The sequence below is a fragment of the Diceros bicornis genome, chromosome 4, assembly GCF_020826845.1.
Source record: "Diceros bicornis minor isolate mBicDic1 chromosome 4, mDicBic1.mat.cur, whole genome shotgun sequence".
In the NCBI taxonomy this organism is placed as follows: domain Eukaryota; kingdom Metazoa; phylum Chordata; class Mammalia; order Perissodactyla; family Rhinocerotidae; genus Diceros; species Diceros bicornis.
The window spans coordinates 2,485,747-2,509,778 of NC_080743.1; positions in this window are offsets into that span (position 1 = coordinate 2,485,747).

Here is a 24,032-nt window from a genome sequence, read left to right on the forward strand (position 1 = left end):
CCCGGCTGAGGTGCAGCACGGGCAGGGGTGCGGCTGGAGCACGGACAGCGCGGGAGATGCTGGTCGGAGCTGCCGTGGAGTTCCTGGCACGTGCTCTTTCCTGCTGCCTTCCTTGGCTCCCTGGTCCTGTAACTCTAGGGCGTCTGTTCCAGTCCCTGGACCCCAGCCGGGGAGTGATGGCATCTGTGCATGTCCTAAAACGTTCTGATTCAAGCATTGTAAGAGGGTCTACAGGCACAGGCACAATCCCCATGGGAAAGGCTGATGTGGCCCATGCTGGACTTCGGGGCCCCCCTTCTCCTGCCTCTTTCCCCTTTCCTTGCCTCCTTTAGCCAGTGCTCAGTGGCACTGACAGGGCCCCGCACATCCCAGTGTAACACCCTATGTAGATCTCTCCTGGAAGTGTCTGTGCTTCAGAGCTTCCCGAGGCTTCTTCCCATTCATTCCCCATCAAACCTGGTCTGTGCTGTGTCCAGTTCCCTTGGGGCTTGGCTAGATGCCCAACTGGTCCATTTGGTTGTTCAAGTTAAGTTTATAATGGCTTCATAGGTTGACCCTTGCATGGGATTTGTAACGCTTATATTTCGGTAATTGCTCCCAGTATCCTGACGGAGATGAATACTCATATGGAAGTTTCAAGCACAGTGAAAGAACAAATGGGGTATATTTTTGGATGCTGATAATCCTCAAATCTCATCACACTGATCATGGTGCAGCAGGCAGTAAGAAACTTCTATCCCACAGGCCAGATCCAGGCCTTGACGTAAAGTAGTCAACACTCAGAATACTTTTCTCTGCAGAGGGCCCACACGGCTTTCCCAGTCACACCAAAGTTCCTGAGCGTTAGGTGGGAAAAGAGCAGCTGGAGAGCACCAAACACTGCGAATCCGTTAACCACCTTCCAGACGGAGACCCAAGAGGGATTCCTCTGAGGGCTCTTCTCGCCTCGCCGGGCCTCACGTTCTCCCCTTTCTGGCAAAGGTTCTTCTGGTGTTGACCAGTGTCCCAGATTAGCACCTGTGACTTCATTTGTTTGTTGTCAATTAGTACATGGTAGAAGGAGAGCTGGTTTTCTTTGCAAATATCAAACAGGCAGTAAGAAAAAAAAAGTCTGCAAAACTAGATGACTTTCCTCATCTGTAGGTGGGGGATAAACAGTACTTTCCCTCACAGAACTGTGAGGACTAAAAGAAACTAATGTAGGTCGTCAGTGCTGAGCACACAGAAGGTACCAAGAAAAAGACGTTGTCACAGCTCCTCGTCCAAAATCCTTGGGGCCAGACGTGTTTCTGAATCTAGACTTTGTCTGCCTTTAGAAAGATCCTGCAGTGCATATACCGTGTACTGTGTAATGCTCCCAGTGGAGTCTGAGGAAACGCATTAATATATCTGTCATCTAACGTATTGATATTTCTTTAATCAAATGTATGCATATTCTCACTAAGTGGAATAAATAAAGACTATAACTAGTTTCACAACAGTTCAGCTTATGTTTTTATCACTGCAATGGGCTAAATGCTTGCATCTCCCCAAAATTCAAATTTTGAAATCCGAGCCCCCAGTTGATAGTATTAGGAGGTGGGGCCTCTTTCCGCCGTGTGAGGACACAAGGAGAAGTTGACAGTCGCCAACCTGGAAAGCCCCGACCACACTGCACCCCGATCTCAGACTTCCAGCCTCCAGAGCTGGGAGAAACAAATTTGTGTTGTGTATGAGATCCAGTCTGTGGTACTTTGTTATAGCCACCCGAACTAAGACAGTCACCAAAAGAGTTTGCTCCAAACTAATGAAAAACACCTTTGTTTTCAGAACTTAATGGATTACAAATAAGAGATTTCTATTACTTTATTTCTACGACTCAGCTAGTAAGATTATTCTCCTTCCCCTACCCCTACTAGCCATTCAAGCACTCTTTCCGTATTTATTCTGATTATACTGTGAAGTACAGAAACTGAAAGTTCCTGATATGCTAACTGAGGGCATAAAAACGGATACATAGACATATGAGAGAGTGGATTGTTCTGTTATTCTACGATGAAGCCTAGAACCTCAGAGAAGCAAATTTTAACTCAACAGAAGAAATTTGATGATAACTCAATGGACCATGTTGGGAGTGGCTGAGCTCCCTGCCATTGGAGGCATCCAAGCAGAGAAGGCAGCATATCCTTCATGGATGCCGTAAGTGAATTCCTGCAATGAGCTGGAGGTTGACACGTGATGTCCAGGGTCCCTTCCAAGTCTAAAACCCTGTAATTCCGTGTTTTTATTAAAGGATTTAGTCACAATCAAGAGAGATATCATCTCTATTAGGCCAGGATTTAAGGAGAATCAGGAAATTGTTATTTCCATCTGATTACTGGGCTGTCAGCATGCTAGCAGACAGCTAAGCAGTCTACTGCTGACACATGCTCTGTGGGATGATAACAGATCTGTGATCAAGTAAGTTTGGTTAGACAATTTTAAAATATTTCTTTCCTAAAGGACTTATCATTGTCTTCAAAATGCTTTTATATACCATAACTGTCCAAGAGGAATAGGCAGAAAGCAGGGTTCTCAAACCCATTTATCCACAGATTCCAATTTAGGATGCGTCTGCAGGGTTTGTCTCCCAGGGAACACTCTTTGGGAAAAGCATGTCTAAGAAAGTCCTGGCTCGGCAAAACAAATTCAGATGTGTAGATGTTACCATGTGCTAGCTGTGAGCAAGGTGTGGAAGAAACAATGACGACTTAGGCCTGTTCCCTACCCTAAAACTCAAGGAGCCACAATCTGGTCTCTTGGTCAATTAAGCGTTTATTAAGCATCTTATATTTTCACATTCACTTTTCTGAGTTCTTTCTCCTTCCTACTTTTAAATATTGTGAGAAGTCATTTGCTAAAGAGGAGCCCAAGATGCAGAGGCAGGAGAGCAGAAAACTGAGCAACTGCAGCCTCTGAGTTTGGAGGCCTTTCCCAGGCCCATGAGCCCCCCTGCCGACTTCCCACCCCTCTCTGGCCCTCAGCTTCATCATTTGTTGTCTCCGGGCACTAATGAGCCCCTTGGCAATTGCTCTCAGATCATTAAGGGTGGATGGAGGAGCTCAGGGCTCCGGGGAAGCCAAAGGAGCTAAGTACTCAAGCCGTTCATCAGCATGATGAACGTCAACAATGGGCTTATATCGGCAGCTTATACACTTAATCTAATTAATAAAAAAATTAAGATCATCACCATTAACCTGCATTTGCTCAGAATGCCACAGGGATGATTAGTTAGAACGGCACTGAAGGTTTTATAGTCCACTCCAGTAAGAATTACTTTGCTACCAATTAGGATTTTCCATAATATCACCCTGTGTAATACTCCCATTATGTTCCACATTTTCTGCAAGTGACTGAGTTCAGTCCCACACAGACGCGATGTCACAGGATCTCCCTCAGAGCATGCATGGGAACTCCCACAAATGTGAGCTCCCTCACTCAGTGGAGAGGGGACCCTGGTTTTCATACGACACAAGCCCATCTCAAAGGCGGTGATTCCTGGTCACAGTTACTCAGCGTTGGGAAGTTAGACTCACTCGTGGCGACAGGGGCGTGCGTGGGCCGTAAAAGCTCTCCTCCCCTGAGCATCTCAGGCCTAAAATGTTCTTTGCTCCACGTGGGAATTCTTATTTTTTCAAGTCTGTTTGACTCTGAATAGCTTACTTTTAGAGCCAAAGAAGAGAAAAGCATAAAGACAACTTTGTTACAACTTAAAAAAAAAAAAATCAGGACATGAGCAATTCCTGTTCATAGAGGAAAAACAAAGTGGGAAAACACAGACTAAAAAAAGAGCATAAAAATCACATATGACCCCACCACCCTGAGAAATCTACTTACTACCTGGTTATATATTTTTCCAGACTTTTTTCTATGTAATAAAATTTTATAATTTTTCAATATAAATGGGACCATTATATATGCTGATTCATCCAACAACAATAACGACATCAACATCTTGTCAGGTAGATGATTATTTTAAATTATTTTTTAAAATTTCATTATAGGTTTTACCTGTATTCGCTCAACTAATCACTTTTTGTGGATTTCCAGTTTCTTAACATTATACATATCAACCGTGGTGAACACTTTATTGGAAAAACCTTTGGGCACATTTTAAATTATTTCCTTAGAATACATTCTTAGAAGTAGAGTTGCTGTGTCAAAAGTTATGTCCATTTCAAGGCTTTTGATATCCTTTGCCAAATCTCCCTGTAAAAAGGTTTTTACCGATATTTGTTCCCATCAACACCCTCACCAAAAAAAAGGCTTTTGAAATTCTCATTCTTTTTCATCTTTGCTCGTCGGATAGATGAGATGGTACTGTGTTGGAGAAATCTTCGTGGTCTGGGTCTAAGGGATGGGTGTGATCTGAGGAGGTGGGCAGGAGGGAGGGCTGGGGATGTGGCAAGGGGCATTAAATACTCAGATACCATGAGGCTCCGATTGTTCAGTAAACATTTATTGAGCTCTCAGTCTCCAGCCAAGGGAGTGTCAGTGTGTTGGGGGGGTGGGAGGCAGGAGGTTGGCCACGACAACAAACAACAAACTACAGTGGGGAAGCCCATAACAGAGAAGTGTGCAGGATGTTATGGGAGTATACACAGTCAGGGAAGGCTTCCTAGAGGAGGCAGCCTTGAACTGAGACCCGGAGGAGGAAGAATTGGTTAGGGGGTGGTAGGAAGGCTCAAGGATGAGTCTAGCATGGCTTAGGAAAGGCCTAGATCAACGCTTCTTTCTACAAATTTGTATTGATGGCCTGCTCTGTGTCAGGCACTATTCTAGGAGGTGGGGACGAGGTGAGGGACAGAGACTAGATCCCCGCCTCACAGAGTTTCGGGTCTAACTGAGGGTCGGGTGGAGCCACAGCCTCTAGAGCCCATTGGACTTAATAGCACTGGTCACCTATCAAGGCCAGGCTGCGGCTGTCTCACTCCCCGTCGCACCCAATGCGCTCAGACAGGGAGGACGGAGGGTGCCCCAGAAGGCAGAGCTGACCGTCGCCCCGCTCAGATATTTGTGCTCAGGAAGCAGCTGCCACCAGGCGGCTGAGCTGACAGCGGCCCTCCGGTTCTGGAGGACTTTCTCATCAGGCTCCTGTCATCTCTGCTTCTGTGGCCTAACCCAACAGGACTTCTCATTTCCTAAAAGTGTACCCGACTCCCCCCCCCAAAATGTTCTTCCTCCCACTGCTTTTCAAAAATAAATAACAAAAACCTACATGTTTCCTCCGGTCACATTTCTTGGACACGGCCGTCAGGCTGGGAGGTCATAGCTGCTCAGGCATCCTCTGCAGCCTCAGACCAGACAGCTCGTGTCGGGCTCCACCTGGCGTGACCACCCGGAAAAGATGAGACGGGAAAGTCAGGCAGGAAGAGGAAAAAAAAGAAAAAGTCGTCCTGTGTTTTCTTTCTTTTTTTTTTCTTTTTGGTCAGCACAACTTTACAAATACTTTCACATTTTGTTTCATTTTTCTCTTCCTCCTAAAGCCGGCTGTCCATAAAAAATTCAGGACGGATGGTCATTCCCTAAATGTCTTGGGTAATTGGATGGAATTTCCAGCAAGTGTCAAGTATTTAGGATAAAAAAATATCTCCTGACTTCAGCAATATAATCCAAAAACTCGCATTAGTTACTCCACTTTATTTAAATATATATTTTTTCCTTCAATGTTTTAGGTGATGAAGAGGATTAGAAACGACCCCATAGCAGTCAATGTAGTATTTTACGTTCACTGACCTTTTGTGTAATTTGAGATGTCCCTTTAGGAAGTCGGCTGTGGCTGTGTTAGGGGAAAGCTGGATTTATAAACATCATGCAGGGGTGTGTGGGGAGGGAGTGGGGGGAGTATGTATTTTGTTCCCATGCTGAGTTTTTATCTTTTGCATCAGTTCACACCTTTTAGCAGTTCATTAATGTGTTTATATTCTTCCTCCCTAAAATACTGCCACACTTTCTCTATTAATGCTCAGCTCCCCAGGAGAACCAGGCAGAGCTGAGCAGGAGGCCTGAGGGCTGGGTGGAATGGAGGGATCTTAACTGGAAGAGACTCCAAATCATAATTGAGGGGGAGGCAAGGGTGGGAAAACAGCTGAAGGGGAAGTCAGCCCAGACAGAACCTGTCTCTGGAGTGCCTGGAACGCAGGAAGGGGGCTGGGGAAATAGATAAGACCCCAGAATTGCTGCAGTGGATCAGTGATTGGCTCATATTATATGCCCTAAATCTAACTGATCATTCGTTTAACCTATAAATTGTTCATTGGCTAGAAATACCTGGTTGTCCTCTCTGAAGTACCTTCCTCAAATAATAATAATGTTTCTCCCACATAACCCTAAATTCCAAATAAGCTGCCATTGGCACACTGTTACAAAGTTTACAAAATTTTTTAAGTCCATGATCTCATTTAATTCTCTCAGCAACTCTCTGAGGTATGTGTTATAATGTTTGCAGACAATGAAGTGGAACTTGACTGCTTGTGACTAGCCCACTCAGATTAAAAGTGCACTCTAAATATGACATCCAACTCATCGTAAAGAAACTACAGAATCAAAAGCTTTTTCTTTTAAAGTCTAAAATTTACCAGAGAGAAGAGTCTGATTCCTTTCCAAACAACGATGGCTTGGCTGACAGAAGATTTCATGGCAACGCCTGGAATAATAACATCAAAGTGCTGAAGGGAGAAAAAGAAGGTGAATCTAGACTCTTATACCCAGCTAAACCATCATTCAAAACGAGTATGAAATAAAAACAGTTTAGTCCGAAAATTCTAAGAAAGTTTACCATCGACAGTTCCACTGACAAGTGAGTTCAAAAGCAGTGGGAAGCAAGAAACAGTGGTGAGCAGGCAAATAGGAAATTCATTTAATTTACTTTTCAGAAGTCTAAAATATTATATGAAATAAAATCTCTACATAATAATAAAGAAAATGAGGAGAAGTTCATGAGTTGTTAAAGTTGCTAAATCCTTGTCAGGAGGAGAACAATACTGAATAACTTCAAACTCTGTTTGAAAAAATATAGTTTTGTATGTAGGTTAACGAAGAAAGTTGCAGTTGTATCAACTTTTTTACTTAAAAAAAAAAAAACCCAAGAAAATATGGCTAAACTTTAAGTTTGTTCAGTGGGGTGGGGAAGCACCTGTGTTGTCTGTATGTTTTACGTAATTAAAGAAATTAAAGTCTCCCTTTCTGTTTGTCAATCTACAATAAAACTTTTGAAGTAACTGAATATTCTCTTTCAGGAAGGAAGCCCACTCTAGAACTTTAACGTAAGGAGATCGTTCCATACGTACCCAAAAGTTTAAATATAAGCATGTTTCCTGTCCAAAGTTTATGATACAGGAAAATTAAATCTAGGAAGGCAGAGGCTGCGCCCACTTCCTACCTGCGTTCCCCAGAGAGCCCCCTCAGGACCTAGTGCTAAGCCCTCAACAAACATGTTGAACGAATAAAAGAATAAATGTCAAGTGCAGGGAAGTATATAACATTTTAGAAAAACTTCCACCAAAAAATGTTTAAAATTTATATTCTGATCCAGCTACGATTTATATTTTGATCTCAGTATAAATGTTTTGATTTCTATTTCGACCCAGCTCTGCCAGAACAGAACAACCTCCCTAAACTCCCCTCCCTGTGGTCTTCTTTCTCCTCGGTGCGTCTCAATCAGATTCCAGGGAGGGGCTGACCAGACCTCCACCTCCTTCATATTTAGTCTTCCCTATCCTCAGGGCTTGGGCTCCCTCCTGCATCCCAGCCCAGTCCTTCCCTGGTTCTGGTGGCTGCTGTGTAAACTACACCAAACCGTATTTCCCTCCTTCAGCGTCCAGCACTGCTTGTCCTGGGGTGGCTCCTGATTTGATGACTAATAATACAAGGAAGAACTAATAATCCTTTTGAACACCCACAATGTGCTTGTTATTACACATAGTATCCACTGAATGCACAAACAATCTTGCAGGGTGGGTATTAGCATCACCCCATTTGACAGATGCAGAGACTAAGACAGGGTCTAAGGAACTCGCCGGAGGTCAGATGGAGAGCAGGGGAACCCGGCTCCAGAACATGAGCTCCCGACCAGCACAGTAGGTGAAGGAGGGGGAGGGGAGGAGAGGATGGGAGAGGGGAGGGGAGGGCAGAGCCCGAGGTCCCCGTCCCCCTGCTGTGCCTTGACTTGGGTTCTCGGCATCGCAAGCGGGCTACTGCACCGGCCTCCTGTCTCTATTTCCAGGTCCTCCCCCGCACCCAATTTTAGCCTCCACACTGTAGCCAGGTGGTCTTTTGGAAACAAAACTCTGGTCACGTCTTTTTTCTGCTGGAAGAAACCTGAGCAGTTCCTCAGCACCTGCAGAATCGAGTTCAGGCTCCTCAGCACGGCATTCCAGGCTCTTACATGCTGGCTCCGACCTCTGCAGCCTCGTCTCCCAGCCCTCCCGCGGCCTCACCACCCGCCCTGTCACGTGGAGCTGTGCAGCATTCCTGGAGCGTGCCACATCCCTTCCCGCTCTCTGTCTCTGCACACACCGCTGCTTCTGCTTGGGATGTGCTTCCCTGGCTCCTCTGGCTGGGGAACCTCTCATCCACCTCCGCCCATCCCTCCGGCCGCCTCTGGGCCTCCCACCCGTGACCACAGCAATATCAGGGTCATCTGCAGTGAATCACACGTCGTCAGCACCTCCCTGGGCACAGAAAGGCCGGGAGCTCCCGGCAGATGTGCGCCAGACCCGACACGTCCAGCCCTGTGTGGCTGGAGTGGCTTCGCTCTGATCCGCGCTCAGGCAGCTGTGGGTCCCGGTGACCTGCTGGTCTGCGGCACAGGAGGGCGGCTGTGGATCAGGACGGTGGGGCCTCAGCGCCCCGCTGGGGTTTCCAGCACTAACTGCTGGACTAGTCGATGAACAGTGCACGGTTAACTTGTAAAACGGGGTACCCTGCCCATTAAGAGGCGTGGTGGGCCTCTGAGTGGAGTCACTGTCCAGTCCAAGGTGCGAGCAGGGTCCAGGTGGGCACGACAGAACGAAGGACACGGTTGTGGAGAGGACAGCACACCCACAGAAGGCCTGAGGGAGACTGGAGGAGAGCGATGGGAACCATGTTCCCTCCGTCCCTCTTCAGGGACCGGGGTCATGATGGGATGACAGTGAGGTAAAGACGCTGGGCGCCTTGGAGACGACACAGAGGCTTTCTGCTCATCCAATTTTAAATACGGACTTGCAGCTCCACCCTGTGAGGCAGGCAGCGCCTCATTTACAGAGGAGGAAACCGGGGCCCAGAGAAATTGCCTGACTTGGAAAGTGATGATATGAGTGAGTGGGGAATTAAGACTGAAATGCAGGTTTTCTGGTTCTGGGTCACAGCCTAGTCCCCCGCCCTAGGACACCACCATCCCACAAGGAGACTTGTGCGAATTTGGAAATGGCGCCCCCTTCCTCCGAGCGGGAGCAGGAGGTTCCCACAGGGGCTGGCTTGGTGAGCGGGGCACTGCCTCCTCACCCACCGTGGCCACCCTACACAATTCAGGGGTGGCGTTCCACTCTGCCCCACCCACTCACTCTTGGGCCTGTTCCTCCTCCCCCATCAGAATCCCCCTCCCCTCTGGAGCCTCTCCACCGAGCAGCTCCGGAGCCAGGGCTGCCAGGCCAGACGGTCACCAGCAGGAAGTCTGCAGTTAGGGCCATGCTTCGCAGGGATGACCCTTGGGTGTGTGGACAGCATCCATTACCCAAGTCCTGCCTGAACCGCCCCCAAAAACTCTGTCCTCATGAGGCCCCCAGTCTATCTAACGTCTCCCCTGTCACCAATGTCTTCTCTGGCAGCAAAGGCCATCGTGTGATGCCATGCTTCACACGGTGTGCGTGCGCCATAAATATTAAATGACGACAGCATATTTTTTTCAAAAAAGATGAAGGTTCTACCTCTCAGAACTCTCCTCTGTTGTGCTTCTTTGCCAAGAGTGGGTTAAGACAGTCTGTCTTTTAGCGAGAATCAGGGTTTGGAGATTAGTGAAGTGAGAATTGGTCAGGTTTAATGGCACAGATAATATTTTATTTTTATTTCAATTTTAATACACTATCAACATGCAATGAAGTAAGATATACGGCAGCACTTGAGGAAGGAGCTGCCCTCCAACTTCTCTCCAGTTACCGATCTGGGATCAGTTTCTCAAGTTATTTTTCTGCCAGTCTTGAGAATCTCGGAAAATTCTGGCTTCATCAAAATGATATATTAGGAAGGGTAAAGGTCACCTTAAACTTTGCACAAGAAATCAGAGTTAAGTGTTTGACCATGACACTTGGAAATTTTCTCCCCAAAGATATAAAGAAAAAAAGAAAACTTCTTTCTTCTGAACAATGAACTTTCTTCATTCTCTGATGGCATCCAAGATATTTATTTTGACCCCAGATAACCATTAGATGTACAAATGGCTTAGCAAGCTAGGAAACTGATCTAGCTGTGAAGACCCTCAGGACTGGAATTCTTCATTCATGTCTGTGCTTCCATTAGACTGGGCATCCTTTGGGTCAGGGACCAGACCTGATTCACCTTAGTGTCTCTATCCCCCGGCACACTGCTGGGCACATGGAAGACACCCATTATACGTCAGATGAATAACAATAATAATAACAATAGTTAACATATGTTGAGTACTTACAATGGGCCAGACATCTTTGAGTATTTTAACATTGAATATTTAGTATAACCTTATGGAGTGGTGTTACAGGTTGAATAGTGTTCTCCCCAAAATTCATTTGTTGAAGTCCTAACCAGTACCTCAAAACGTGACCTTATTTGGAAATAGGGTTGTTGCGGATGTAATTAGTTAGGTTAGGATGAGGTCATACTGGAGTAGGGTGGGCCCCTAATCCAATGTGACTGGCATCCTTATAAAAAGGAGATATTTGGATAAAGACACACACTCAAGGAGATGAAAGCAGAGATCAGGATGATGCAAGCCAAGGAACGCCAAAGATCGCCAACGAGCTACCAGAAGCCAAAGAGAGGCATGAGACAGACTCTTCCTCACGCCACTTGGAAGGAACCAACCGTGCCAACACCTTGATCTTGAACTTCTAGCCTCCAGAACTGTGAGACAGCACGTTTCTGTTGTTTAAGCCACTCAGTTTGTAGTACTTTGTGACGGTAGCCCTAGGAAACTAGTAGAGGATACTATCACCATTCCCATTTTATAATTGAGGAAAACAGAGCCCCAGAGGAATTAAGTAACTCTCCCGAGATCAAAGAGATAGGAAGTGTTGAGACCAGGACAGGTGCTCAGGCTGACTCTCCACGGGTTACTACACGCCTCTCCACGTGTGAAGAAGGATGTCCCCGGCTGTCAAGGCACTTTAAGCAGCTGCTTCACCCCTCGTTCTCAGTTTCCTCTTCCCTGAGCCAAATTTATCGAGCTCCCTTCTGGGCATGGGAATGCTTGCACAGAGGTAGGAGAGACATCCTTTTCCCTCAAAGAGCTGCCAGCACAGTTCAGAAGACGAGAAAGGTGAAGAGCTGATGACATACCAGGTGCTGCACACAGGGTGTGCCCGATAATTCTCAACCCACACGGGGGGAAACTGAGGCTTAGCAAGTGACTTTGATTGTCAGCATCCTCACAGCTGGAGATGATGGCCCTGAGAGGCCCACCCAGGTCTGTCTGACTTGAGGACCCATGGTCTTTGTGTTCCCCCCACCTCCCTAGAGAGCTCCACAAATCAGCCCAAGACCGGGACGTGAGCAACGGAACAATGACGGCCCACGCATGGCTGATCAGGGCTCCAACTGGCTCCTGCCAACCCTGATCCTGGGGCAGTGACGAGGACAAGAGACGGGGTTGGAGCACGTGTGGGTGTGTGTGAGTACAGTGGTTTGGGACTTGAATATTGACCGCTACCGTGTTGAACTCTCCCAACAACTCCACGAGCAAGACGGCGCTTAGACTGCAGGGAATGTTTCCCAGTCAGGGGAGTTTTCACCCCCAGGGGACATTTGCCAATGTCTGGGGACATTGTTTTCATCACAAGTGGGGTTGGGGTGGGGGTATGCCACCGGCCTCTGGTGAGTAGAGACCAGCACTGCTGCTGAACACCCACAAGGGTACAGAGCAAGTCACCTCCAGACAGAGAATTCTCCTCCCCGCTGTCAACAGTGCTGAGGACGAGAACGCCCACTCTGGCCCATGAAACTGAGGTCTAGAGAGGCGAAGACAGTTGCTCAGGTCTCACTGCTGGTCAAGGATGGAGTGGGAGCTGTGCTCAGACCTCCTGTCTCCGTGTCCAGCGCTCTCCCTGCCCCACACACTGCCCTCTGTTCCAGATGAAACAGGAAGTCACGTCTAAGGCGTTGGGAAGAGGAAATGTTTGAAATGTTGGTTGGAAGCTGTACTGTGAGGAGAAGCAGGAGAACAGATCCCCTGTCCTCTCTCCTTTCCAGACTGCCTGGCTGTAGTAACTGCTGGGTGCCCTGTCTGGATCCTCTTTCTCCCAGCTGCTGAGTCTCTCTCCAGGAGCTGCCCTCAGTCCAGGAGAGCCACCCTGCCCAACGTCACGTCCCCTGGTGGCTGCTGGGTGTAGAGGCCCAGGCCCCCGCCTCAAGATGGACGACTCTGGAGGGCCACCTCAGCTGCAGAGCTCCACAGCGCTGGCTGAGGCCTCTCTGTGGTTTAACTTCTCCTCTGGCAGCCCTGCTGCACTCAGTCCTTCAAAGGTGGGGTTCCCCAACAAGCCACCTACACACACATCTCCATCTCGGAGTCTGCATCCTAGGAAACTCGATCTAGGTCTCTAGCTAAAACTGATCATTTAAGGACTGTAACAGCTCGTGACGTAACAGTAAGTGTGGAAAATCGTAACGAGACGTATGCTATGACACCAATTCTATACGAAAGAAGACGGCAGAGTGATTAAAAGCCTGAATTCCAGAGAGAGACAAACCTGAGTTCAACACAAGCTCAACAAGTACTGGGTGTGTAACCTTGAACAAATTGTGTAACTCCTTCGAACCTGTCTTTTTGTCTACAAAATGGAGACAGTAATAATGCCTACCTCTTGGGTTGCTCTGTTCAGAGTAAATGACGTGGTGCACGTAGAATATGTCTGGCAATGTTAACTCTTCCAGAAAAAAGACTGGAAGGAAATCTGTTAACAATGTTAATGCTCAGTATCTCTGAGTATTGGGTTATAGGAGATTTTTATTTTCTTTTCAATTATCTGTACTTCCTAAAATTTCTACCACTAACATATTATAAAGAACATTTATGGTTGCAGCAGCCTTGCCTCCCTCCCAGCTGTGCCTAATTTCCATTTGGGGGATCCATGTGGTCCAGAGACACTGGCTCCATGTTCCCCACCACCACCACCGTGGCCAGGGTGGAGCTTGTAACTGGGACTGATCCAGTCAGCTGGTTTGGGTCCTGGCGGCCCCAGGGTGCATGACCCAAGCCATTCCAATCTGGGTGAGTGTCTGGACTTTTGCTTGGAATACTGGGACAAAAGAGGACACTCTGTCACTCGCTGTGAATGAGGAAGCACTTGTCTTAGGAGCTGTTGATAGCCATCTTAATCTCAAGACGAGCCTGCCTTAGGATGAAGGATACCATGGAGGGCAGAGCTGAGACAGGAAGCCATCTTGTCCCTGGTGGCACCACAGACTCTGGATCAAAACACACCCTAACTCGAAACTGTTCAATTACATGAGTAAATAAATTCTATTAATTGTTCAAGCAAGTTTAAGTTGGGTTTCCCATTACTTACAACATAAAGACTTTTGAAATGCATTATTTTCATAATCAGAAGTTAACAATTAAAAAATATTAAAAAATACCACTCCTTCCACGGGCTCAGGTCAAGCCCTTCTCCTCCAAGAGTGGTCACAGATGGCCCTGGTCCAGGTTACCTTCCTGTCAGTGAATGGCTCTAGTCCTCCTTGCCTGGACGCTCAGCTGACATTAAATGAACTCATGGCTTAGCTGCTCTCTGTCCCAGGTGTACATATTTTGTCTTCCTAGTGAGTCAGGAAACGGCTTGAGAGTAGGGGGTTGCGTCTTGTCATCCTTTCATAAATCTCACAATGCCACTTCATAGACCCCACGGGGTCGTTTTTCTCAGGTCTCACACTTATGAAAAGCCTCCATTTAGACTTTAACATTATCTACAAAAGAGGGTCAACAACTAATTGTACCTTGTGTATTAAACATGTTAATTTGTCAGTAAAACGAATGATTGAAATACACAATTTCCATGATCCTATTCATCTGTTTCTTAATTTTATATATTTGTGTGTGTGTATATATATACACAGAGAGAGTGAGAGGACTCTCCAGAGATTGAGGATGTCCCCTGCGTCGTCCTCGGTGGCGAGCACAGTGCCGGGGACAGCATTCACAAAGTCATTTGAAGGAGCCTCCATGACCATCTAGTGCAGTCCTTTCACTTTCTAGTTGAGGAAACTGAGGCCCACACGGGCAGAGGGACCTGTCCAGGAGGCACTTTCGATTGGTGGCAGAGCCAGGCTTTGAACTCAGATCTTCTAGGTATCTAATAAAAACTAAATTGAATAAAACCACCCCAGTAGAATTATCTACAAAGCACGTGGAAACTCACCTTGTAAGGTGCTCCATAAACGCTTCCATAAGAGTTTTACAGCAGGTTCAAAGTTGTGAGCTCATTTTTCAGCCTGTCCGAGGCCCCACATGATATAGAGCGCCAGGCTGATGTAGGAAGGGATTTTTCTCCACCAGTCAGTCAGGTGGCTTATTTCAGCCCCCGGAGTAGCTGTTAATCAGGTTTCAATAGACTTCAGAGTTTCACTCAGAACCTGTTGGCAATCCTAAAACTCTACCGATGCTGTCATCTCTGCAAAATGAGCTCCGGCTCCGGCCCCATCCGTTCTCAGTTTTATTGAGGGATCCCTTCAGAGCAGTTCGCGCTGCGCATTAATACGGCCCTCAGCGGGGACCCCTTCTGACCCCGAGCTGCTCTCTCAGAGTAGAGATGATGTGCTCCTGCTCCCCGAGATTTACTAGCACCGGCCAAGTCTGTAATGCGCTTTGTCCCAGTGACAGTCCAGTTCTCACCGGCCACAGCGGGGGCTCTGTGGAGCTGGCATTGTCAGACCCTATCCAATTTCTTTTCTTACAACTTTGCAGAGAATTCTCCCGCCCTGCTTCTCGCTTTTCATCAGAGCTGTGGAGCCACTCCTGTGACACTTCTGCATCCTTCTCTCCCAACCTCCTCCTCCTCCTCCTCCAACACAAGCACCATCTACCACACTGGGCGGCTACTCCACGCCGCCTTGGATCTCAGCAGATTACCTCATTCAAACTTGGGACCACCTTATGCTAGGTTTCACTATAGTCCTTCTCAGTTATGGAACTAAGACTTCAGAGAGCTTAAGTAACTGGCGCAAAGTCACCCTTTTAAGAAATGTTGGTTTTGGGATCTTTGAACCCAGGCAGTTCAGTTCCAGGGTTAGGACCCTTTACGACTGTACTATACTGTCTCTAAGTTTATGAAATTGACTCTCTTGGAATCTGCTCACATCAAGTCCACACTTAGGTGGATGACTACCAACCCCACCTTGATGGCAGGGCAGCTGTACCCATTAGGCCTTACAGTCACAGGGATGCGGAACTATGTCTCTCTATGAAAAGTATTTGAAACCTAAAAAAATTGCTTTCCTCCAAATATTAAAAGAACATTGCAAAAGGGCAACATGAGAGATCCTTGTGAAGCTGGCACTGTTCAGCATCTTCACTGTGTTGGAATGTACACAGGTAGTAAACTTGTATAGGACTTCACGCACACACACAGATGAGAACAAGGAAAATGAGGAGACTGGGTAAGATGAGGGGCAGTCTCAATGTCAACATCCTGGTTGTGACATCACACTGTAGTTTTGCAAAATGTTACCATTGGGGGAAATTGGGGGGAAGTGTGCAAGACATCCTTCTGCATTCTTCCTTAAAACTGTGTGTGAATCTGTAATTTTAAAAAGTGAGGAAAAAAAGAATATTGCAAAATAAAAATTAGTACATGTTTAATTAAATGTTTACAAAATTTAATATTATGTCCATTGGTTCAGTGTAATAAGTCAATATTGTATCATTTTATATATATGTTTAAATCACAAAGAAAATTAAGTAACTCTTAGCAAACTTATTATTATAAAAGTCCTTTCAAATTTTGTATGGCAAAAAAAAAGAACTGTGTGTGATTTTGGATGTGAGTGCACTGTGGTGTGTTTGGTCTGATGGGGGAGAGCACTCAAAAGTAAGAACGTCTAAGGCCTGTTCAGGCCTTAAAATGACCCATTTTACCAACCAGACCTCTTATCCTGCCTGCAATGAAGTATGTGCCAAAAATGGACTCAAAAGCATCTTTAAAATTAGGCTCCCCTGTCTACCAAATCACTATTTCATTCTTCATTCTCTAAACCGCTAATCATCCCCAAGTCAGCAAACCTTTCTGAAGGTAAATTTGGCAATATGTATCACAAGTCTCAGAATTCTTTGACCCCAAAATGGTAGTTCTCATTTTTGGAGGATTGGTGACCTCAGAGTGGTGAAGTGAAGTTAGAGTGATTTTTATTATTTTCTTTATATTTTTGTGTATTTCCTAATCTCTAATAATTGGGAGAAAAGGAACCTGAAAAAGGCAGTTCCGTGTTACTAGTCGTGAGAGGATTCCTTAATCTCAAATTCAGTGTTAATAATAGGATACGTAAAAATGATGAAAGATGAAACAACGCTAACACAAGAAGTCTGAACACAAAAGAAGAAATTTTCAAGTAGGTATTAAAAAGTTCAACTTCATAGGAGTCAAAGGAATGCAGATGAAAAGACTGGTAATTATATTTTATCCAACAGATTGGTGAAGATCAAAGAAAATTATAATACCCAGGATTGGTAAGAATACAGGAAGTCAGGTACTGCTGGTAGAAGTGTAAATTCTTACAATCCTTTAGTAGTAATTTGGTGATACGTACAAAGAACTTAAAAAATTCTCTTACCCTTGGATCCAATAATTCTTTTTCCAAGAATTTACCTAAAGAAACGATCGGGATGTACACAAAAATACTTATGCAAGATGCTGTAAAAATTTATACAGAGATGCTGCAGAGTGCTTTACAATAGAAAGAAGGAACTAATCTAAAATGTGCAACAGCAGAATGGGTAAGTAAGCTATTATACATTATGTTATGGAGTACTGCACAGCATATTAAAAATGATAACATAGAGGAATGTTAAAAAACATAGAAAGATGATTACCTTGCTTGATAGAAAGAGGAAAAAGGCAGATTAGAAAACAAGAATAATATGATCCTATATACATATATATCCTCTCTACACATACGTACACACATAATCACACATGAATATAGGAAATAGAAATTTTGATCATTCCCTGAAATGGTAAAGGCCATTTTTCTGAGTGGTGGAATTAAGGAGGATTGTTTTCTTTGATTTCGCCTGTATTCTGAAAAAACAAACAAACAAACAAACATGAATTACTTTTGAAATGAAGATAAAACTCAAAACCTTTTAAAAATAAAACAACAAACAAAAAGTATATTTGAGCGCCTTCTGAATAGACTAGAACTTACCTCTGGAGAACAGTTACAGACATGAGGTCTAAAGAGCCCTGGATGTGCAATATGTAAAAAACAGCTAATAGCACCATTTTGGTTCACCACACGTGGGTGTCTGAAGATTAGAAAAGACAGTGCATGCAAAGAAGACACTTCAGAACCACAACCACATTATTATTGCTGTTATTATACTTGAAAATATGCTGTATTTTGTATGAAAAGACAGTGTCACCAAGAAAAGTGGGGGTTTTTTTTCTGTTTAAGAAAATCATCCTTTATTTTTTTCTCCATACACTTTGTTACAAAAGAGTGAGTCTGGTAACCATGTGATCATCTCAATGCAGAAAAAGCATTTGACAAAATCTAACAACCTTTAAGGATAAAAATACTCAACAAACAGGAATAGAAGGGAACTTCCTCAACCTCATAAAGGGCATCTACAAACACCCTACAGCTAACATCATACATAATGGTGGAAGTCTGAAAGCTTTCCCCCAAATCAGGAACAAAACACAGATGCGGACTCTCACGACTGCTATCCAACATTGTACTTGAGGTTCTCGCTAAGGCAATTAAGCAAGACAATGAAATAAAAGGCAGCCAGAATGGAAAGGAGGAAGTAAAACTATCTTCTATTTGCGGATGACGTGATCTTGCGTATAGAAAATCCTAAGGAATCCCCCAAAAAAGCCATTAGTGCTGATAAACAAGTTCAGCAAGACTCCAGAATACAAGATCAATATACAAAACTCAATTGGCAACTAGAAGGATGTGCAGCTATGACATACAACTATCTACTGGGGCTTTGGGGGGAAAATAAATAAATAAAATCTTTAAAAAAAAAACAAACAATTGTATTTCTTTGCACTAGTGTACTACATTTCTAAAAATGAAATTAAGAAAACAATTCCATTTACAATAGCATAAAAAAGAATAAAATATTTATGAATAAATTTAACAAAAGAAGTACAAGACTTGAACACTGAAAACTACAAAAATTGTTGAGAGAAATTAAACAATTTCTGCCTAAATAAATGACAAGACATCCCATGGATTGGAAGACTTAATGCTATCAAGTTGGCAATATTCCCCAAGATGATCCAGAAATTCAACACATTCCTTATCAAAATTTCAACTGCTTTTTTTTTGGTGGACATGGACAAGCTGATCTTAAAATTAATGTGGAAATACAAGGGACTCAGAGTAGTCAAAATAATCTTGAAAAAGAACAAATTTGGAAGACATACTTCCTGATTTCAAAACTTATTACAAAGCTACTGTAATCAAACAGTGTGGTACTGACATAAGGATAGACATATAGATCAATGGAATAGAACTGCAAGTCTAGAAATAAATATATACATCTATGGTCAGCTGATTTTTGACAAGGCTGCCAAGACAATTCAATGGAGAAAGAACAATCTTTTGAACAAATGATGCTGGGAAAAATGCATATCCATATGAAAAAGAACGGATTTGAGATCTCACACCACATACAAGAACTACCTCAAAATGGATCAAAGACTAAAACGGAAGAGCTAAAGTTATAAAACTCTCAGAAGGAAACATAAGTGTAAATCTTTAGGCAACAATTTTTTAAATATGACACCAAAAGCACAAGCAACCAAAGAAAAAGTAGATAACTTGGACTTCATCAAAATTAAAAACTTTCGTGTGTCAAAGGACACTATCAAGGAAACCAAAAGACAACTCACAGAATAAGAGAAAATATTTGCAAATCATATATCTGATAAGGGTCTAGCGTTCAGAATATACAAAGAACTCATAACTCACAATCAAAAGACAACCCAATTAAAAAAATGGGCAAAAGATTTGAATAGGCATTTCTCCAAAGATATGCAAATGGCCAATAAGTGCATGAAAAGATGTTCAACATCATTATTATTAGGGAAATGCAAATCAAAACCATAATGAGATATCACTTCACACCCATAATAATGGCTATAATAAAAAAGACAGACAACAACAAGCGTTGGTGAGAATAAAGAGAAATTGTAACCCTCTTACAATGCAGGTAGAAATGTAAAACGGTACATCCACTGTGGAAAACAGTTTGGTGGTTCCTCAAAAAGTTAAACACAGAGTTATCGTATGGCCCAGCAACTCCACTCCTGAGTATACACTCAAGAGAATTGAAAATATATGTTCACACAAAAACTTGTACATGAATGCTCATAGCAGCATTATTCGCAATAACCGAAGAGTGAAAACAACCCAAACGTCCATCAACTGACGAATGGATAAACAAAATGTGGCCTATCCGTGTAACGGAATATTATTCAGCCGTATAAAGGAATGAGGTACTGATGAACACTACAACAGGGATTAACCTTGAAACGTTTCGTCAAGTGAAAGAAGCCAGACTCAAAGACCACATAGTAGATGATTCCATTTATATGAAATGTCTGGAATAGGTAAATCCATAGAGACGGGGTTTCCTTTTTGGGCTGAAGAAATGTTCTGGAACTAAATAGTGATGATGGTTGCACAACCTTGTGAATATACTAAAAACCATTAAATTGTACACTTTTAAATGTTGGGTTTTACGGTATGTAAATTATATCTCAAAAAAATAGAATAAATCTGGGGGCAATGTGCCAGTCCCCGCTGGACCAGACCCCACTAGTATTGTCTCAGCAGGCAGTTGGCTTGGAAGCTGTGGTCCCAACCACCCAGAGCCTAGAGCAGAGGCTGGTCGTGCAGCTGCTGGGAAAGCCAGAGCCAGGCCTCTGGGGAGGGCAGCCGGGGAGGGCGGACACTCTGAGTGGCAGGCATCCCCACGGCTCGCATCTTGCCCTCCTAGGCGTCACTTGACCATTTTGAAGATGCAGGTCAGGCCTTGGGTCCCTCTTCACCGACGGCACCAACCAGCCATTGCAATCGACTTACACAACGCTTCCCCTCCGTAAGCACCTTTTGATACTAATAGAAACAAAGGTTTTAAAGATTTTATTTTAAAATTTAGCCAATAAAGTTAAGCGTTTCTCAGGAAAATCAGCACTGGAGCGCTGTCGCCCATTCCTCCCCCAGAGTTTTGTCAATATTCTATCTTCATTAAAGAGGCTAAAGACTTGCACCTTCCCAGGCTGAGCCCAGCCGGGGGCACTGTCTCCAGTTCTCCTGCCTGTGAATCCGCCCGGTTCCTCTTCTGTGAACCCGAGGCCCGGATGCAGAGCTGCAGCCAGGCCCCCGCATCCCCTGCGTGGGTTAAGGATCACCTGTGATACTGATAATTGTTGTCTTTGGTAACTTCGATTTGAGCAGTAACAAAAGGTATAAATCACCCCCAAGGCTCTTAATTACTCCCATTAACAGTTGCTTTGTTACCCCGGATGCGGAGCAGTTTCACTGCTCTGTGAGTACACACTGTGAGCACCAGCTACACGCCTGGCTTGGAGCCAGGAGTTAAAATAAGTTATGCTAAAAGGATGGCTCAATGGTTCCCCTGGACTCTCTCTGGGTCTGGGGATGTGGGCCTAAGCGCACGAGCGCTACCGGCGTCCGGGGTGGGTGTTCTTCCGGGAGTTCCTTGGGGTGCCAGGAGGCCTCCTGCCGTGGTTGTTTGATTTTTCTAATCTTTCTTAGTTCTGCTTCTGGTGTCAGTGTTCTCCTCTCCCTTTGTCTCCTCATCCTACCTGTGCCACTACAAATTCTCCTCCTTTTCTGCCACGAATTCTGTAACTGGCAAAAAATAGAGGCTTAAAATTCAGGAAGAAAGAAAGCCACTCAGCACGGCCGTTTGAGCTGGAAGTCTGGAGATTTTCATCCCTCCTCTTCAAAAAACTGCCGCAGCACCCGGGGTGCCTATACAGCCAGACTCCACTCCTCGGCGAGGCATTCAAGAAGCTCTTTGGTGTGGCCCCACTCTCCCTTCAAGCCGGCGCCCACGTGCCATTATGAACTGGGATCCTTAAGAGCACAGGCCCTGGAGACCAGTGGACAGGGGTCTGAACCAGCATGTTTACTTCCTCGCCCGGTGACCGAGGACAGGTCCTTGCACTTGCTGTGTGACCTCAACAGATCGCTGACACCTGCTGGGCCTCAGATGTCCCACACACACCTACGTCACAGATCAGGAGGATTAAATGAGGTGATACATAGTGCTTAACACAGGTGCTCCTAAGTAAGTTCTTAACACTGGGAGTTGCCACGTTGATGACTTGATGACGGTGAGAATCTGAAAATCTCGCCCTTTGTTTGCAATTACTAATTACTTTTGAAATTCCTCGGGTCCAACGCTCCAGCTGTCTTCAGCTGCAGCCTGCCCCGTTGCTCTGATCTCCTCTGTCTTCTCCACCCACGCTCAGAACTTGCATTGAGTCTTTAAGTTGGGTCTTCCTTCATTCTGCCCTGAATTCTGTCTGCCCGATTGGGTTTTAAACTTTTTGAGAACAAAGATTGTACCCTGCATGTTTGTGAAATGAAAAAATAGTAAAGAAATGAATGATTATAAAGAAACATATAAGTCAAATGCACGTAGACCAGTTAGAAATAAAGAGCCTTTTCCAGACATCCTGACGCACCAAGAGTCTTGAAACTGCTACCTACTAAGAAATGCCTCAGAGGCCTTAAAAAATCCATTTGGTAACAGAAAGTATGCTCCCTTTTTTTTTTCTTCCTTCACCTTTGGAAGGAGTCAAAACCTCCTTGTAATTTCCTTTTCATTGAATCAGCCAAAACTGGATCACAGGGCCAATTCTCCATCAGGAGCCAACGCCACCTTCCCTGAGAGCAAGGACTCTCCATCTAATACATGAAAAAATCCAGGTTCTGTTTGTGGGGTCACAGACCTGAAGAGGAAACAAATCCGTCTCTCTCTCTCTCCACACACACACCCCCCCCCACACACACCCCCACACCCACACACACACACACAAATGAAGTCATCAAAATCTCAACAGTGTTTATCTCTGGGCAGTAAGAATTTAGATGACATCAATTCTCTCTCTCTTTTTCTTTCTGTAATTTCTAAGGGTCTACAATATGTATTATTATCATTATAATTAGAAAAACATTAACAAGGAAGTGTCCTGTGGGAAGAACAGAGAGCTTCCTTAGACAGAAATCCGTGTCAAAGCCATAAACCCAGATTGCCTGGAACAGTTCTGATTCTGAATACTGGCCTCCATGGACGCCAAGGTACACTCTTTTCACCTGTGTTGTGACAGTCTAGGTGAGATGCTTTTGTAAACCTGATTCACCTAGAAAAACAAGCCCTTGACCAGGCTGTGGGGTCAGGCCACAGTCCCAGCTTGCATGAGTCATCTGCGTGTGAGCAGCTGTGGGCCTGGTGCAGCCCCGAGGGCACGGGGACACTGGAATAAGGCTCTTCCAGGGTCAGGCATCGATGGACATAATTGAAATAACAGGACTCACGATCCCATCTTCATTATCATCACCGCCATCACCACCAACGTGTGTGGAACTCCCGCTACTTGCCGGGAAGAATGTTGAAAGCCTGCATTATCCCGCTCAACCTCACAACAACCTGAGCTGGAAGTGACGACTGTTTTCCATTTACCAGAGAAGGAGGCAGAAACTCAGAGAGGTTACCACCAGAGGAAACATTTGCTTCACCATAGTCTACCTTAAAGCAGTTCGTGTGAGAGAGAGACAATGGGGCTAAGAATCTAATCTGTGGAAACAAACTCTGAAAATATACAGCAACAAAATGACAGGTTAAAAAGGGCCACCAAGCTACAGTGAGTCAAACTATGCATGTGCCTCTGCAGTCCAGAAACAAGAATCACGAAGACTGATAGGGGACAGAACGACCACAGGAAGAACAGTTTGCACTCAAAGGTCCCAATTTCCAAGATGCATAACCTCATCGGAACTCAGGACCGCCTCTGTGCACATTGAGTAGAGGCTGGTCCCAGCCTGTGGCGAAGACCTTGAGTCAGCAGGTTGTCCCAGTTAGTCAGTAGTTATTTTCCTAATAATTCTACTATTATTTTCTAAATGGATAGCACAGCCAAGATCTCTTATGCCCCTTTAGTAGGCTTTATTTTGTTGTTGTATGGTTTTATTTCATTGCTGAGGCTACCGTGAAACTGTAATTCAGTTTAAATGCTACATGTTACAGAAAGCTGCTTACAATGTATGGGCTCAGGACTTTTTGGAAACTTGTCTTTAGGTGTTACTGGCACAAAATAACAGCCTAGACTTTTGGTCCTCTGGGTGTAAAAGACAAATAAAGCCTCCTGTGGCTTGACAACTTATAAAAGTTAACTGATGCAAAACATGTGGGGGGGAAAAGGCTCTGAAATCTTTTCCTAGCTCTGGAATAGGAAAACCAGAGAAGGCTGTAAGAATCCAGAGACTACAAGACTACGATCAGGAAAAGGTCAAGATTTCTCATTTAAAAGAAAAGTGACAAGCTACAGATGGGGAGAAAAATCTTTGCAAAAGACACTCTG